Source organism: Camelus dromedarius, chromosome 17 (genome assembly GCF_036321535.1).
Source record: "Camelus dromedarius isolate mCamDro1 chromosome 17, mCamDro1.pat, whole genome shotgun sequence".
Lineage (NCBI taxonomy): Eukaryota > Metazoa > Chordata > Mammalia > Artiodactyla > Camelidae > Camelus > Camelus dromedarius.
In genome coordinates this window covers 11,769,425-11,785,489 of record NC_087452.1, presented here as the reverse complement: position 1 = coordinate 11,785,489, position 16,065 = coordinate 11,769,425, and the positions used below count along the sequence as shown (strand labels likewise).

The 16,065-nt window shown below is 36.5% G+C and overlaps 1 protein-coding gene across 4 annotated transcripts in view; it reads left to right on the top strand.

Annotated features, from left to right (window-relative positions):
• The window catches only part of LOC105093180 (contactin-4), an 813,469-nt gene that overhangs the window by 125,321 nt on the left and 672,083 nt on the right, over positions 1-16,065 (top strand). For all 4 annotated transcript variants that reach the window (XM_031470760.2, XM_031470759.2, XM_064496304.1 and 1 more), the window contains exon 2: positions 4,262-4,302. The gene's annotated coding sequence lies outside the window, so the exon portion shown is untranslated. The remainder of the gene's footprint in view (positions 1-4,261; positions 4,303-16,065) is intronic.

Genomic DNA, 16,065 nt, shown 5'->3' with positions numbered 1-16,065 from the left:
AAGAAGCTCGTTAGAGAAATGACTTTGCTAAGAAATTTAATGAAAAAGTCAGTCAGAACCTTGGTTTGAGCCCAGTGAGTTCTCCTTTCTCAAAATGATCCACGCCCTGTTCGAACAAGAAGATGAATGCACAGCAAAAGGTAAAACAAAAGACAGTTACCTGGAACATCATCTACCTTGTATAATTAGTGTTGGCAGTATTTCCTCACTTACCATTCATATGATTTATTGCTCCGTTAAGTATCATATAGGGCCTTCCTTGTTTTCAAATGATAATTTGCCAGGTAGCTTTTGGATTCTGAAATGACAGCCTACTTTTGGGCAAGAAAACCAGTAACGGATAAATATTAAGAAGTCTTCATTGCATCAAGCTAAGAGTTACAAACTTGATCAGCCTGTGGACTCTCTCTCCTTACCACATTTGTATACAAAACCACTTACACATGTGCCTCTGTTCCAGACACTGGACCAAGAAATCTTTGACAGGGGTTTATGTTAACATACCTGATAGGAAAATTCATTAAATGCCCTTTTATGTAGCTGACAAGGTTGGGTATAACACCTAGAGTTAGAAAGAAAGAAAACTATTTCCTTTAGCGTGAGGCAGCTGTGTTGATTGCCTTTGTCGTAAATGTATTTCAGTCCTCATCAGTTACTCCAGAAGAAGTGTTACCATTTTATCAGGTGACCTTCACAAAAAGCATACTGCTCTTATCTTTTTTTTCTCTTCTATTCTCTTGGTCACTGAGTAGCACCTGTCTCTCTCCCAGAGAAGCATGTGATTGCATTTTCAGTATTACTTCAGTCAGAAGATTCAAGTTTATGCTAATTTGGAGAACAGTTACTTGTCTTTCTTGTTGCTTGAAGCCTTGACCAAATCTGTTCACTTGCTTTGAACAGTATTGCTCTGATTTTATTTTTGCTTGGGCAAAGGCCATGGATATTTGGAAAAATTGAGTTCTTACTTATCTAGGCTTATCTATGACATTGGTAAGATCTTCTATCTTAGAGCTCGCTCAGAACAAACAAAAAACACAGTGGCCAAGAAGGTCCATAAGTCTGTACATTTCTGAAACAAACATGATCTATTTTTTCCTCTTCTACATGCGTTTTGAATAGAGTTGGAACGGATGATTATTGAGAACTGCATGAAATTTAATGATGCTAACATTATCAATTTGTACGTTTATCCAGGTGTGAAGAGATGTGTGTAACAGGATAACATGAAAGCTATTTAGGTTAAGCAGTTTATTAATGTAAAAGCTAACTTTGGTGCAGTCACAAACACAGAACCCCAAATAAACATCTAGGAAGGAGATGTCTCAGCCTGTGTTTCAGCATGCTGCAGTAAATATTTAAAAGAAATCTGTCCAGATTTGAAGAAATTAAATCTATTCTGTATTGTTTTATTTTTCTAACTTTAAAAAATTAATTCTTGTCATTGTTTTTATGAGTTTTTGAGCCTTTTTATACATGCTTAAAATAATAGATTTTCCCAATACAAATTTCGTAGTCCTTTAACGTAACATTGTGGGGAGTGTTGTTATCCTACATGATAAAGTAAGTGCATGATGTATTAATGTTGCTACACTGGCTGGAGAACTTGATTTCAATAAAATGCTCTCCCTAGACTTTAAATTTTGACATTTGAGAAGTCCCAGGAGCATCTAGTACGGTGCATCTTCTTGGACCAGTTCATTTTTTTTTTTTAACTGTTGCATACAACCGCTCAACATGCAGGTTTTCAGTGACCCCCGTGGCAGAGGTGTTGCTCCAAGTGCTGGAATACAAACACTGAGCACCATCCTGTTTCAAGGCACATGTGGTTTAGTTAAAGCAGGTGTGTCAGTGAGCAGGTCTAAAATTTAGTGCAGAAAAATGTTGTGTCAGGAGATGCAGAGAAGAGCCTTCTGCGGTCAGTGGGGAGAGGCTCCAAAGTTGAGGTTCGTGGAGTTGAGTTTGAGGGATATTAAGTGAGTGCTCTTGTAGGTAGGAGGTAGTGTGAATTGCCCACAGTATTGTGAAAATGCTGTGTGGAATCACCATCAACGGCATGAAGTTACAAGATGGTCTCAGTGGCAGAAGTTGTAAGGTTTACATCATCTGGATCCTTGCCAAGGCTTTGTCATTTAGCAGGAAGTACGCAGGAGTTGGAGATAGGATGTCTCACTCTGCTGCTTATTAGCAGTACAACCACACGCCACATACTGAACCTTGCTTACCTACTTTCTTATCTCTCAACCATAGATGATACCAGTAGGTACTCAATAAATGTTTGACTTCGTGTTCAAAGGAGATTATAAATCTGGAAGCATGTGGCAAATGGGAAAGGTTTATAAAATGTAACTTCTTTTGTTCTATACATATTTATTCCACACCTGTTATAGTCCATTCACTAAATTATGGTGAGGAGTAATTAACTTGGTATTGTTTAGTCTTAAAAAGCATTTACCATTTTATAAAGGTCATTACTGTACCCCATACCTTTTGTTTTGGCGCTTCGGAATAATCTAATAATTTTAAATACTTTCCTCAGCAATACAACCTGCTCACGTTCCATTTGTACCAACATGCCTTGGTCTGAATGGAATTTACAAAAGATAGACCCCAAACCATCATTTTCATTCATTTATTCATTTTAATCTCCTTGACTACTACATTGGGTGTCAGGCTCTATGCTGGGCACCAGGAATATGCAACATAGATGCCACCCTCATTTAGTTGAGAGTAAGTGAGGGCTGCGGTCATAAATCACATAATCACAGACGGTCTGTAATACTTGCTTTAAAGAAGCAAATGTTGTCCTGTGAATAGTGTATTATGAGGACCTGACTTAGGGTGTGACAGGAGTTTTCTTTTAGAAGATGAAGTTTGAATGGGAATCCACAGAATGAGTAAGTGGAAATGGGTTAAAGGAAAGAACATACGAGAACATACTATGTATAAACGCCCTGCAGGGGGAAAGAACATGGCATATTTCCAGAACTGAAAGCACTTGAATATATCTGGAGTGCAGAGAGCAGAGTGGAGGATGGTGGGAAGTGAGTTACTGGGAATATTGGGCAAAGACTAGATGACAAAGGGTCTTTAGACCAGTTAAAGCATTTGGTTTTATTTTCATGACAAGTGGGAAGACACTGAAGTATCTTAAGAGGGTTTGAGCGGTAGGAGTGATTGTATCAGCAATAGATAGGGAAGGCACAGGTGAAGTCCAGAGTGAATGCAGGGAGAGTGTGCTCACTGCCATTGCAGGTGAGAGAGATCAGGGTAAGTCGGGGGAGCTGGTGACAGAAGTGGAAAGATGTGCGTGAAGTAAATGGTCTAGATTACTGGTGGATCGTCTACTTATGAGAGATGAGAAAGAGTCTCTTTGGCTTGTGAAACTACAAATTGTGGTGGTGCTCTTCACTGTGAACCCTGGAAGTGGACCATTCAGTGGCGAGAGAGAATTTGTATAAGGAGTCATGTGTTTGTATTCAGATACATCGAGTTTGACATCCCTTTAGAGTAGCCAAATAGAGATGTCGGGTAACCAGCTGGCTGCATGGATCTGGAGCTCAAAAAAGAAAGAAGACAAAATATAGAACTCACAGAAATGTAAATAAATATGTGTGTCAAGTCCAAACTGTCATCAGCATCACCTGGGGTTTAAATTTAGAAAGATGTTGTGTATATTTTTGGAGGGTAAGAAAAGAAAGTATTTGTAAAACTTGTGTAGCCCTGCAACTATTTAAAATTTTTATAATTGTTGCACAGTTTGTCTTAATTTTGTGCGTTAGATTTCAAGTTTTAAAAAGTGTATTCTGATCTAAAGTTTTGGCAGTGATTTTAAAGAAATGAGAAGGGAATTGTGTTCATGTGGTTTATAAGGAATGAGTATTAATTGTTCTTGATAATCTTACAAATGTATCCCTTAATTTCAAATGAGATAGAGTTTTGACTTGCATATGAAAATCAAATACTTAGTTTTGCTTTTTTGAACACACTTCAGTATTGATATCCCTTTCTCATTTCAGATATTTAGATATACATCAGCCTATTGGCCTTTTTATGGATTCACTGCAACAGTCTTCTTGCTCATCAGGGTAACTTCTTGCACAGCTTAAGGAATATCTTGATAAAATCAGATTCTCTGTAATTCACTGAGGAAGACTTCTTTTAACATGACATACCATTGAGATTTTTCTAAAACCATTGATACCACAGACTTAAGAAAGTCTAGGTTTATGCTTTATTCTAAAATCCATTTTTTAATTTGCAGGTGATGTGCAGTTGAACTTGGGATGAATAACCTATTTTAAGGTATGTACCATTCTAGTATAAAAATATAGCTGTGCACCAGAAACTGACACATTATAAATTGACTATACTTCAATAAAAAAGTGAAAAAATAAAACAAAATAAACATGTATATGTGTAATATACATAATATATTTTATCTTTGAAGAATTGTGCAAAAGTTTTGATCTTGATATTAACTGGGACTGCTTTTCCTTATAATATATTAATTTTTAATTATAGATTAAGTTAGTAACTCTGTCTTATGTAAATAAAATATACAGAAAACAGTAACAATGGATTTTATATTAAACCATAAGATAGTAGGTGATTTTCAATGTAATATGCAGTCCTCAAAGTTCATTTGCAAATAACATTTTATTGTTAAATCTCATTTACAAATGCATTTTAAAATTGTACACTTTTCAAAGGAGGAAAGTTAACTATCTGAAATTTATTATCTGAATAGCTAAATATAATATGCAATGGATTTATAAATTTTCCTGCAGGTGTTTATTTAGCTGTAAATCTTTGTTTTTTATGAAATTTATATTTTTGCTGTATTAAATTCTAATATTACCAAGATCTGCATTTTTGAACACAACTCTGTAAACGTTATTTTATATGTTGTCCTGTTTAGTGATCAGTTGGCTCTGAATGTAATAGAAAAATACTCAATAATCATCTTCTTGATTATTTAACCCAATACCTCTCTATTTTGTATAAAGTTCTCTTTTTTTATTCCTTCTGGTTTAGTGCATACCTCATATACTGGAGAATTATCAGTTTGCTTGTGGTAGCAATTTGTACTTTGGTAATTCTGTGATAATAATGTGATTTGGATTTGGTTACCCAGTTGCAAGTAATCCTGTGGCATTACAGAGTTTAATTTATGGGGAAGATCTTTAGACTTAAGGATTACTGACCATTTAGGAATGATTAATTAATCAGTATAAAATTGAGTCTTAACTGTATTAATGCCTGCCTAAGCTACACACAGATACGTGCACAGACACACGTAGCACTCAATCTCATGGCAAAAATGACCAAATTACAGCAAAGGGAAAGGTGCCCCATGACATCGGGCCATCACAGAAAGCAGTGAGCCAGGGGTTTCAGCGTCAAGTGTTTTGAGACCTTTCTTGCTCTCACAAGCTATGGGATCTTGAGCAATTCAGTTACCCTAAGATTCACTTTCCTCCTTCATATGGTTAGTGGACCAAATCACATGATTTCTTAGGTTTTTTCTTTCCGAAAATACTTTGATTTCTTCAAAAACTAAAGTTTAGAGGTGAATAGTGCCATATTGGTAAAACTGCTATGAATTAAAGAGGTGACAGGGTAAGGTAACTTCATTCAGTGGGATAAGACAGTAGAAAATTTCGATTGATTCTGAAATACTCAGCAGTATTCTTGTTTATGTACCGAATTCTGGAGTTTGGGTGAATCTAGGAAGGCAGGCTTCCCTCTGTGCCCTTTCTTCCTACCTGAAAAGGAGATTAAGGATTGTCGCATTCTGAAAAATCTCTCATTTTGAAAGAATGCCTTATAACCTTGTTAGCTCAAGGTTATCTTTTATCTGGTTTCTCTTTTCCTGGTTAGGTTGAAAGCTGAAGAGCATTAAAATATCTATTTTCTTAGTGGTTTCCTTTTCTCGATTTGAATAATTCACTTGATTCTCACAAGCTACTTAGATGAGAGTGTTATCTAGGAATGGTAATTTTAGTTTCTTTTGTTGGAAATTAGAGAAATAAATGCATTATATTTTTAGTCTAGAGAGTAAGCCCTCATAGCCTTTATCTGGTTATTTAAGATACTCTAACTATTGTTCAGGCACCTTTTCTGTTGTGAGGTTTTGCTTCAGATTTGTTTTTCTTTTTTCTTTTCATTTTAAAAAAAATTCTAAGATGAGTGAAGAAGGAGGAAGATCCATTTGAGTATTGGGCTTATTCCGCATGGAGTGTCTCTTCTTGCTACCATCCCTGTATTATTTTATGTTTCTTATTTCAAACATTCCAATAGCAGTGGTCAAATGATCACTGTTTTATATCAGAGGGGATTTTTATGAACCAAGCCAAAGAATCCACTAGATCTCTCAGACCATTTTTCAAACTCTTAAGATTCTATGATTTTAACCTTTTAGATTAAATTTTAAAAAATACCAGTTTTGTAGGTGAAAAATGATAAGATGGTATCCATTTTATATGAATCAACCTACATATTAGCTATTTATTGTTTGGAAAAAATATAACTCATCAGATTATTAAGACAGTAACTTCATTTAAAACTTAGCTATTATCATGAGTGCCAGATATTAAAAACTATATTTTAAGCATTTGTGAATCAAATGGGAATAAAATATTCATTGCACATCTTTTTTGCAGGGATTTTTTTTCTGTGTTTTATGAGACAAATCACAGGCATTACATTTTGAAATCAGTTTCATTGTTTTCTTGGCAATTGCCACATAGCTGTTGAATATTTGCAGTAAGTTTTAATGACTAATGAAGTGCATACTTGATTATATGCCATTAGTAGAAATATCTTTTTATGACAAGGGGTGGTTTTCAGCATGGCCTTGACAAAGGCAATGTATAAATGTGCTATTTCCCTTTTAAAGAATGCAAATCAGTATAAGCAAATTTTAAGGGAAATATTTAAAAATAAACAATTAAAATAATGGATATTCTTTGTGTTACTTATTGAAATTATATGAGCATATAAATGGAGCATCTAGACATCCTTATTTTCAGAGGCCCATATAATACTAATTAGAAAAGTTATAAAAATTGTAAGTATTCAAGTGAATTAATTCCACTTTTATTACTTACCTCTTATTGCTAAGTATACTGACTATTGGGTAGATGGCTATCATGCTGACACTGATAATCTTCCTTTGATTCCTTTTCAGTTTTTCTAACCATCATTTCATGTTCCTGATACTCTAGCTACTTGTCGCTTTGCCGTTGCACCTGGTACTTGATCCTACCTCCCTGCCTTCTTTTATTCAGTTTCATTTGTCAGGCATACCCCCTTTCTTCCATTCCTTACCTGTCAAAGTTCTCCTTATCTTTCAACGTCTAGTTTAACTTTTGCCTCTTCCTCAAGTCCATCCAGATGCCCCCTAGTCAGAACTCCCTGCTCAAGGTCATTGCTGTCATCTTGTCCTTCCACTGCAGCTCATCTAAAACTGTGACCAACATGTCCTCTCTGTATCCATTCCTTTCTGTATCCATCCCCAGATTTCATTGTGTACCTCTCTTCCCTGTGTTTCCTGCTTTGGCACAAATCATGCTTTTCTTAGCAACCTATGAATATTTGAGTGAATTGTTTTCTGAAAGTAAAACTGTATACCAGACAAGGTAGTAGGGGTTCAGGCTTGATTTTTACCCTTGTGCTGCATTTGGAGTGGGTGGGCCAATTATTTTGTTTCTTCCTTTTAGAAGAATCTCACTTATCTTCTTGTTTCCTGCCTTATTAGATAAATCATCTCACAGCATCAATTATTTAACTTCAGACACAGTTTCAAAGTGTTGAAAAATGCTGGGAGAAAAAGAATAATGGCATCTGCGTGCATGATCTTAAGTACTGGGCAAGAGACTGTGAAAAATGTATATTGGCACTGGGGAAACCATGGTTATTTAAAAAAATTAAATGAGTAATAATTTTATCAAAGATCAGAAGGAAGTCTGATAGAAATCACAAGGCAATAGATGCTTTCTTTGACCATTCTTGTTCTGCTTCTTAATATTTATTTAATATTAAAACCAGCAAAAATATCATAATGGCCACTGTAGTTTCATAGAGTTTATGGTATGCATTCATTACTTCATCTTATTTGATCCTCATGTCATACCATGAGATGGGTGGGACAGAAATTATGAATCATTCAGGCATGGCCAAGGTTGTTAGGAAACAAGCAATGTTTTTGTCAAAGCTGATTCCAAAAATCTTACTATTCTTTTATTAAATGTTTGTCTCATATTTAATGTCTATGATCTCTTTGCATAATTCAAAAATAAAGTAGCAGCTGTAATGCAAAATGCAGTGTCATCATTTACAGCTGTATGCTTACAGCTGTATCTTTTACAACAAATAATGTAGCTATTCTGATCAAAATTCATGGGCTGGTGTCCCAAGTCTCACAGTTTCACAGTTCCCTCTTCCTTTGGACAGGGATTAGAATAGGAGTAGGCTTATACCCTAAAAAGGACCATCAGAGTATGGACATTGGGGTTGAGGCACTCTCTCAATAGGAAGACGGCTAATGTCTACCTGATTAAATTCAGCCAAGGCACCCCAACAAGAGGGTGAATAGGAGGCTGAGAAAGAGTCCAGAAAGAGTTGAATCCCTGCTTTTCTCTTCTCAGATCCTGTTGGCTACAGCTCTTTCTCCAGTCCCCTGAACTATATCCTTGGCTGTTTGAGAGTTACAGAAGACAGTAAATTAACCTTTTATTTGAGCTAGTTTGAATTGGGTCTTTGTTATTCAACTCAGAGTCATGACTAATACAGATAAAATTATTGATAGAACTGAACACTTCTTTCTACCCACTTTCAGTTCCTCTTTTCTTTCTCTTCTTTCCTTTCTTTTTACTTTTCTCTTATCTCTTCCCCTGTCTTCTTTCCTCTCATCCACTATTCATTCTTGCATACATCCATCTGATAGTCGTCAACTGCTGAGTGTGTATTAAGCATTATGCTAGGTCCTGAGGTCAAAAAGATAAGCAACATATAGTCATTGTTCTCTTTAGAATTAAATCTCCTCTTTTTGCTTTTAAAACATTGGTGTTCTGAACAGGGAAGCAGAACTCAGGCTAAAAATGGGGGAAATTATAAATACGAAATCTTTAAAGCAAATACTTTATATCATAGATTGGTAGAAAGAGTCAAGATACGAAGGGTTAATTGGGACGGGGTCATGGAAAAGATGAGCTTAGAGGAGTGATTCTTATTGATAACAATTCGTCAGCAAGTTACAGGCAGATTACAAATTCAAAATATATAACCATGCATTATTTAAATTTGCAGAGGTAAGGCAATTTTACTTGAAATAGCAGATTGAATGTTCTTGTCCTCCACTATGGATACTTGGATACTAGGTATCAGTGAAGAGGGATCTGGATGTGTTACTCTTTCTTGTGTAGTCAGCCTTGTGAGAAACTCATTATACAGAGCATCACACCATCACTTGCTGCTCTGTTGAGATCATCATAATCTCATGGGGGGCCAGTAGCAGAGGAGTTGATGAATTTTTCCTGTAAATACTAATTACACCCAGCAGTTCGGTCCAAGTGTATGCACGTGGACATTCCCAAATATAGTAGTAATTTAGAGACAAAAAATGGGAAATGTGAACCCTCTGATCTGTACCATTTCGTCTTAAAATTTTTTTCAGCTAAATTACTTGCTTTGGCGAGTTAAGACTGTGCAAGCTAGTCATGGTGTACGTCTGCCTCATCACTTCAGTCTTCTAAGCGTCTGTATTTCTTTACTTCCACGCCTCAGCAGATGCGATGCTCTCTCTTTGGGTGTGTCATACTCCTCAATTCCCTGTCCTCTTAAACTTGGTGAACTTCTAAGACCTACCTCCAGGGAGGCCACCTGATTGAAGACCTATGTCTTTGAGGCTTTCTCTGACTATCCAAGGCAGAGGTGGTCTTACTTTGTAAGTGTGTACATCTCTTTCTTATGTCAGCAGGCACTTTTTGGGGGTTATTATTGTTACTGCATTTTTCTCTGTAAAATGAGACAACGGCTCTGTTAGAGCAGGAACTTTTATATTCATCTTTATATGACCAACTTCCAGGCCCACGTATGAGGTAGATTGAGGGTTTAATGCTTATTGACTAAATGAATGAATGAACACTATGGGTTGGATGAGACACAGTGTAATTCAGTTTTGAGAAGTAAAAGATAATGCCTTTCCCAAAAACAAGGTCAAAATAAAGATGCCAAGATTTGTACATGCATTAATCTTACAACTTTTGGAATTTATGTGGAGAAACTACATTGTTCAAATTCTCAATTGATAAAGTAACTACATTACAGACATTCTTTATGATCTCCATTCAAAAAGACTGTGCAATCAAAAAGACTAATACATGCTGGTTGCCCACAGGAACATATTTGGAGCAAAGCTGAAAGCATTTTAATTCGTAATACTTCATGTTCAGCGCATGAAAAGGTTTGGTCAACCCACTAAATATTTTAATTTAAAAACGTTCTGAAGTCAAATAAATAAAGATAAATACACTTTCCATAATACACATAATATGTATCCATATTAAGTAAACTAAAAGTTGTAAAGGTTAAAATCTATTACCATTTCGAAGACAGGTGTTCACGTATTGTTAGGATAGAATCCATTCCCTCTGCTCCTTTGATAACCAGTATTGCATAGAACATATCTGGGGAGTTGCTAATTTAACTGAAGATAAACCCATAATAGGGAGGATCCAAGGCTGGGGGAATCCCTAATTTATTTGTGATCTTAAGGTGCCATTTTGAGAATCTGATGTTAAGGAAAAATGGATGAACGGGTGCAGTTTTCAACGCAGCTTAACAAACACTTTCTTAGTAGCTACTTTGTGCCAGGTACTGGCTGGCAGTGTGAAGATGAATTACACAGGTTGGGGAATCTAACAACTGACAGGTTCCCAGGTGATGGTTCTCATATTTTCAGAAAAAGGCAATGACAGTGTGTACACTGACTCTGAACGTGATTCTCCTGCTATGATTAATTACCCGAAAACTCATATTGCGTTGAAACTCTTGTGACTGTTCTTCAGAAGTACAGACTTTGAAGCACGCAAAACCAAAAAAAAATCGCTGTGAACACTGAGTAATTAACCATGTACATGTTTTTAAAACTCTTACCATTTTGATTTGAAACAATAAACATGAGTGCACATACTTCTTTTTTTCCTTCAGAGAAATGACTGGTGAAAAATTTTAAATTTAGCTAAAAATTTCCTTTTATTAATTGAGTCTCATGGGTCTTATGCCATGAAAAATGACAGACTTTTCAGCTACCTTTAACTAGGTTTCCTTTCATTAATCTCAAACTGTCTAGCTATGCTGAAGTTTTCATTTTTAAATTAATCAATACATATGTCTCAGTAGTAAATAGAGTTGCTTTTTGAGAATTATCCTTTTCCTCCCAGCCTTCCACCACCTTCCCCAGCAACATGCAGACAGATAGGTACACATGTGTGTGTGTGCCCTGCTCTCTGTCTCTCACAGTCTCATATGCTCTAGATGAACACCCTTCTGGATGCTAATTTTTCAGAATGTCATTGATCCTAATTATTTTCCTCAGGTACAGATACAATTCTTAAACCACTTACTCTCTAAGATGCTGTTTAACACCAGTATTAATAAATTTTCTTTCAATTTTCCCTATAATTCAACCTGTACTCTCTGCACATCATGGACTTACTTCTCCTGCAACCCTCTTCCCTCCCCAAATTTTTGACATTCTGTGGCTGAGATACACTAATGTGCACATAACCACGCAATCATTTACTTACTCATTTTATGAATTGTCATCAAGGCAGTGTGCTGCCTGTTGGGGGAATCATAATAAAAAATGTATAATGCTTCTTATTCTGAAAGGAAACTTTTAATGGGGAGATATTTTACCATTGTATTTAAATTTTTTCTTCTGCATAATACAACTGCTATTTTTGACACATGCTTTAAGTTGCTTTCATAGACAGTTTAATTGATTCTGGTCCTTAGCTATGATGGAAATGATGGAAGACACATTTTTTAACCAAAGAGTGGTTTGAAGGTGCAGCATCATTGGGATACATAGGATTTGTTAATTTATCACATGTCTTTGTAACAGTGTAACAGGGAGAACTATTTTAGTAAGAAGTAAACTGCTATTATAATTGCTCGCAAATAATTTTTTTTCATCTATAGGAGAAACAGGATAATACTTGCAAACAAATGACTCTATTGCCAGGTAGAATAGAAGATGAGTTGCTGAAAGAAATATAGATGAAGTCTGATGGGGAATTCAGAGAAGGCAAAAATTACTTCTCTCTGGGGTTCCAGTGAAAGTGTTACGGAAGGGGTTGGTGTTGAAATCTGCCGACTGTGGTTGGGATAGGAACATATAGAGATGTTGGTGACGATCCCTGTAGGGTGAATAGGTAATGAAAATAGAAACATGGAGCTAGGAAAAACTTCGGACCATGGATGTGAACAGTGAGTGGAGAAAGCCAGTGACATACAAGCATAGAATGAGGGAAGAAATGTGCCCATCGTGTGTGAGGCACGTGGATATTTTTCTGTATGTATCTAGGCAAGTGTCTCTTCTTTCTTGGAATGTGCATTTGCATGGATGGCTCGCCACCTGGCCGTCATACGGTCAGTTCTGTTGATAAGTTCCTGGTGATGCAGAGACGGTAATAATCCTCGAGTTACACAGTCCTCACCAGGCCTGATAGAATGTTGACTGTTCCAAGGAAACATCCAAGTACCTATTAAATCGTCAAATGTCATTGCCTGCTTAGGAAATCAGATGAAAACCAATTTCTACATTAGAGCGAATCTACTTCCACTGCACTTTGTTGGGGTTGTAGGACGAGATTACTCGGCTTTCCTTAGAAGGTTAAGCTGTCATCTGATTAAATACAGACTTAAAATAATGCTGCCAAAGCAGCTGCCTCATGTGATTGATGATGACGATGATGGGTGGTGATAGTTTTGAAATCAGTTTTGCAGCAGAAATTGCTATTTCTCTCGCTGGCTGATGTCATAGTCTGGACTGGGGATTTCTTCTCATATAAGGTATCTTCTTGATAAAAAGCAAGATTGCTAAGGACTCTATTCTGTATGATTAAATGGCTCTAAAACTGAGCCATGGCGCAAATGATTGAGTTGTTCTATATGTACTCGTTGAGTGACAACAGTTTTCCTGGGCTTTACAGTGACCTCCGTGGTGAATAATGTTTGGGGGAACAAATAGCAACCCATGTCCAGTCAGAGAAGTGGCAGAAAGTGTGGTACTTTGAAGATATGGTAATAACAGTGCCTTACTAAAGTCCTCGAAGACTGTTCACACACATTAATATTCAGTGTTCTCTTGCGGTTCCTCAGGACTTACACACTTGTCCCTTTTCTTGGATTGCTGTTCTCACCAGGTAGCTGCGAGGCTGGCCCCCTTTCTTGTTTGGATTTCTGCTCAGATGTTTTCTCAACACAGAGGCCTAGAAGAGTGTTTGTACCTCCTCTGCTTTTTCTCATTCCTGCATAGCACTTCTTACCCACTGAGGTGTTGTATGTCTGTTTGCTCTCTGTATCCTAGGATGTGTGCTACATCAGAGACTGAGCTGCTCAGCGCTATAAACTGAGCACCTGGAAAATTTTCTGGCTCATAATAGGCACACAATTAGTAATTGTTGAAGTATCAGCTAAATGAATTTTTAGCTTAGGCACAGAGGGGGCCAAATAATGTGCTAAATAAAGATAATTTAGAAAGCTAGTTAATATTTGGCTCCAAACCCAAGAAGTTTGGTTTATTAACCCAAATGGCTTTAGTTTGTCTAGCACAAATAATACAGGAAACAAAGAGCCCTGAAAAAGAAATGGAATAGTGAGGGCTTACTTGCAAGTCAACCATTGTAGGAAACCTCATCACATTGTAGGAAAAAAGCTATCAGTTTTATTGATACAGAAATCACTGGTAAGCACCACTCCATACCATTCCATTGTGTCAGGCTGAGCAGACGCTGGGTTGCAAAAGCCATTTTCAGAAAGGAAAAGAAAACAAAACATAAACCCCCCAAAATATTTTTCAAAGGCCAATAGCATTTGTATCCATTGGGTAAACATGATCAATCAAAGCTTTACAAGCTTTATATGGGCTGCTTCCTTAACAAATGTGTTTTTTTGCCTTGGTCATTCATCATATCTGTAAGTTTGGATGATAAGCTTGAGCACCCTCTCAGGTTAACACTGAAAACAGCCACTTGGTGGATTTGTAAAGGGAAAAGCTTGTTAAAGTGGCAGAATGACATGTATTCTCCTGACACCATAAAATAGCATAGTGTAGCCTGTTTATATTTCTGCTGGCTTGATGTGGTGAAATTCAGCTGAACTTCAGGAGGAGGGTTTGTTGTAACGAGGAGATTAGGGTGTATATGGAACAAGTGAAGATGCAGATGTTGAAAGTATTCCCTTGAGCCCTCCTAACGCACAGGGAATTTTATAATGGAACTCAAAAGTATTAGCTGCTGAAAACAGAATCATCTGCTGTTTTAAATAAGCTACCTTAAAAAAAATTGCGGAGGACCTTAAGTAACCAAGATACTGGTAACTGCTGTCATTAGCAGTCTTTAAAGGGATTGATGAACTATTTTGTGCAGGAAGTAAAGAAGTGCTATGAAAAAGGTTAAGTTGAGTCACTGTAAGCAAGTTTGTGGTATCACATCCAGAGAGCACTCCACTTGTGGGGTCCAGCATAGTCACAGGGATCCAAGTCACAATGAGACCTTCGACATGAGATGGTATTCTAGTTCTGTGGCATCTCATGATTACAAATGTTGTTTGTTTCTTAGATAAGTTAGTACTAAAGTAAGAGAGCAGATAGATAGATGAAGAAGACAGACTAATTTATTTATGTATTTTTAACTTATGTTTTTAAATTAATTTTTTATTGGGTTACAGTCAGTTTACAATGTTGTGTCAATTTCTGGTGTACAGCACAAGTTTTCAGTCATACATGAATGTACATATATTCATTTTTATATTTTTCACCATTAGCTACTACAAGATCTTGAATATATTTCCCTGTGCTATATAGCATAAACTTATTTATCTATTCTGTATATACCTTTCAGTATCTATAAATCTCAAACTCCCAGTCTGTCCCTTCCCACCCCTCTCTCCCCTTGGCAACCACAAGTCTGTATTCTATGTCTGTGAGTCTGTTTCTGTTTTATATATAAGTTCATTTGTCTTCTTTTTTTTTTTTTTAAGATTCCACATACAAGTGATAATCATATGTTATTTTCATTTCTCTTTCTGGCTTACTTCACTTAGAATGACATTCTCCAGGGACATCCATGTTGATGCAAATGACATTATGTTGTCATTTTTATGGCTGAATACTATTCCATTGTATAAATATACCACATCTTCTTTATCCACAGACTAATTTATTTTTTGTTTAAAACTAGTAGGACTGAGGCAAAAGGATCTAGCTCATAGAGTCAAGTTCAGACATTTGTTGAGGTTTACAAGGAGAACAAGTATGGAGCGCCTTTGAAAGAGCATAGATTGGGCAAGGAGTTGAATAGAGGGGCAAAAAGGGGGTCAAGGAAACACATAAAAGTGAGATCCAGTGAGTTGGAAAGAAATCAAGAAAACAGAACTCTTAGACCTGGGAAATCAGAGAATGGGAAAAAGAGTCCCACCGAAGTGTGGTTTTACTTTCCACTCCCAGTACCCTAGTGCCCCTTGCCAAGGACATTTTCTTTGGAAAAACCTGTGAACCTGCTTACATCTCATTCCCTACATAATGAATGTTGTTATTGGGCCCTACTTTTAGATATTTTATTACAGAGTCTTGCAGAGGGATTTTGAAAAATTTTCGATGTCTATTTTAGCTGGAATGTGTGACAGAAATGGAATTTAAAATAAACTGTCTCTTAATATCACCTAATCCCTTTCCTGGGACTTGCACATCACCCCAAAATGTTTTCAGCATGGGTTTTGAGTCTCATAGAGAGAAAGTGGCTCACTTGACAAAATAAAATACCTTATAACTAGCCC